The sequence below is a fragment of the Trichomycterus rosablanca genome, chromosome 9 (assembly GCF_030014385.1).
Source record: "Trichomycterus rosablanca isolate fTriRos1 chromosome 9, fTriRos1.hap1, whole genome shotgun sequence".
Lineage (NCBI taxonomy): Eukaryota > Metazoa > Chordata > Actinopteri > Siluriformes > Trichomycteridae > Trichomycterus > Trichomycterus rosablanca.
In genome coordinates, this window is record NC_085996.1 from 30372187 (window position 1) to 30375322 (window position 3136).

Consider the following 3136-nt stretch of genomic DNA (forward strand, 5'->3'; position numbering starts at 1 on the left):
GCATTTTAATCCAAAGTGACTTACAATTATAACTGAATACATTTTTTAAGCAATTGAGGGATAAAGGCCTTCCTTAGGGGCCCAACAGTGGCAACCTTCAAGTACCTTAACCTCTGGACTATCACTGCCCTGGAAGTAATTAGTGTTTGTAGCACTTCTGCATGGTTCGGATTACTCCAAAAAGGTGTTCGGCTGTAGCTCTCTTATTTCTTTGGTTGACTAACTTGTTTTGGTCAATTAGTGGAGATTCTTTCTTACTACAATATCACTGCCAGTTTCTTTAACCACTATATGCATAGTTGGTTTTCTTTTTGCACTGACATTTATTTAAAAATATCTCAGCTTTGTCTGGCTTACTGCTTTCTGGCTGGGCTGTTCTTGCTCCTGGATAGTTATTTACCTAGATAGATACTTACCTAGATGGGGTGAAACCATGATCAAGAAGGTGGTTCACCCATGGCAAGGCTCAGCCATTGTGCTCCGGTTGTGCTGACCCCTGCGAATTCCCCAACTGTGTGAATCTTATTTCTTTTGGGGACAGTGGTAGCCTAGTGTGTAGAGCTTTGGGCTATCAATTGAAAGGTTGAGAGTTTGAATCCCAGCTCTGCCATGCAGCCTCTGTTGGGTCATTGAGCAAGGCCCTTAACCCTTTCGGCTCCAGGGGCACCGTACAATGGCTGACCCTGCACTCTGACCCCAGCTTCCAAAAGAGTGTGGATATGCGGAAAATAATTATGTTGTACAGTACTTGCATATATGTAGTAGTAGAACTTTATATATGACAGATAAAGGCATTCTATTCTATATTTTCACTATAGAGGGGCGGCACGGTGGCTCGGGAGGGTAGCACTGTCGCCTCACAGCAAGAAGGTCCTGGGTTTGATCCCCAAGTGGGGCGGTCCTTTCTGTGTGGAGTTTGCATGTTCTCCCTGTGTCTGCATGGGTTTCCTCCGGGAGCTCCGGTTTCCTCCCACAGTCCAAAAATATGCAGTCAGGTTATTTGGAGACACTGAATTGCCCTATAGGTAAATGGGTGTGTGTGTATGTGTGTCTGCCCTGTGATGGACTGGCGCCCCGTCCAGGGTTTTACTGTGTGCCTTGCGCCCATTACCCCCACAACCCTGATTGGATAAGTGGTTAAGGAAAGTGAGTGAGTGAGTGAGTTTCACTATAGAATGGGATCTACTGTTGGGATCTGTCTGTGGAGACTGCATGACTGTATAGCTGCTATAATCTTTACTGTAGAGTTAAAGACCTCCATGCAAGCCACATAAAAGTTCCTGAGCTGTGTTGCTTCCAGAAGCAGTTTGAAACTTTGTACTTTGCTTTGCATCCATGAACATACAAATTTTCTGTGCATAATTATCACCTGCCATACTGTGCACATGTGGCCAGCTTCTTGCATTTGACTGGGGCAGAACTGGCTGAGCAAAAATTTGACAACTATCTCCAATGAATGTGGGGTGAAAGAACAAATAGTAAAAGTCACTTAAAACTGATCCATCTTACTGCCAATGTTGTCTATGGATTTTGTATAGTTGTATGCTGCCAAAAAAAAAACACTGACGGATAAAAGCATCTGCCAAATGACTATATGTATATATAGTTCCAAACTACCTCTGGAAGCACTGTTAGCAAAATAATGATTTGCTTTATAGACTGGGCTTTCAGAGGCACAGAATTGCAATGCCAAATTGGTATAACTCACTGAAACTTACAGTACAGCTGTGTTTTTACACCTGATCATTTACCCGGAAGATGTATGGGGTTCTTCACTGTCTGTTCAGTCTGGAGTAAAACTAGCTACTTCTTTATAGCTCCCTAGGGACTGGATGCTTAACTGCCTCCACTTTTATGGAAAGGTTTTCCATTAGATGGAAATAAAACTTTAAATTCCATTCTATTTTGTCATAAGAACATTGGATGACCTTTTGAAACCAAAGCAAAGACTTTCCTTGCATGCCGCCATATGCTAAAGCTTTAATATTAAGCTTTCATAAAAAATAAAAACAACCCCAGACAATTAATCCTTCTCAACAAAGCCTTATTGGTATCACTCAGGTTACAGGTTCTGTTTGTGTCCACCAAAGTTTAAGTCATTAATTTATGTAGTTTCACTGTTACACAGTCCAAAAATGGTGTGTTTTATACCAATTTGGCATTGCAGTTCTGTGCCTGTGGAAGCCCAGTCCATAACGCAAATCGTTCTTTTGCTAACAGTGCTTCCAGAGGTAGTTTGGAACTCAACAGTGAGGATCATTGTAATATATGGTGGTCTTTATTTGTGATTTTGATCTACTACTTAATAGCTGAGATGTTGTTGCTCCTAGACGCTTCCTTCGCCTGCACAGTGGTAAAACATGCTAGCACACCAGAGCTGACAGTTTGAACTCGTCAGTTCGTCGGCTGGGCGCCTACACGAACAATGATTCGAGTGTCAGACGAGACCTCATAACTGATGCAATTACAACCTCTGCTGGCTAATTGATGGTGCCTGCACAGAGTCAAGAGATAATGCGTTGATTAGGGTGTGGCTCTCTATACACAAAGCTGATCCGCATATGAACTCGCCTCAAGCAGGTGAAAAGATGCAGTCGGCTACTCCACACTTGTCGGAGGGGGCGTGTGTCAGTATCGGCTCTCCTCAACCAGGGTGGAGATCAGCATCAGTAGAGAGGAAGCATAATGCAATCGGGTAATTGGATATGACTAGATTGGGAGGAAAAAAATATCATAAAAGCTTAAAAGCTTCTCAATTGAACATATTCATGATTTTATGTTCATGATTTATGATTCATGATTCTAGGTTTGTGTATGGCAGCATTAAAACCATTTTCCTAAACAATTTCCTAAACATTTCCTAAACAAGAACAGACCATTTTTCCATCAGCATTTAATGTCATGGGTGTGACCTATTCTGCTGTCACTGTTGTCTATCAAGATTGCACAGATAGCAATGGATCTCGCTTAACTAAATGAATCCTCTTACATTTGCACAATGAACGAGCATAAGTGGTCCAACACAGTTGATCCATTAAGAAATGACCACTGGGTAGGTTGGGAGCACTTCACCAGGGCATCATTTGTGTGATCTATTGGAATGCGATGGACCCCCACAGCGCCTGAAAGCTGTGGT

General features: G+C 42.4%; 1 non-coding gene across 1 annotated transcript; it reads left to right on the top strand.

Annotated features, from left to right (window-relative positions):
• Positions 1–408: 408 nt before the first annotated feature.
• Positions 409–574, top strand: LOC134320973 (U1 spliceosomal RNA). The gene has a single exon (XR_010013779.1). It is a non-coding gene; the product is annotated as a U1 spliceosomal RNA (small nuclear RNA).
• The last annotated feature ends 2562 nt before the right edge of the window (positions 575–3136 follow it).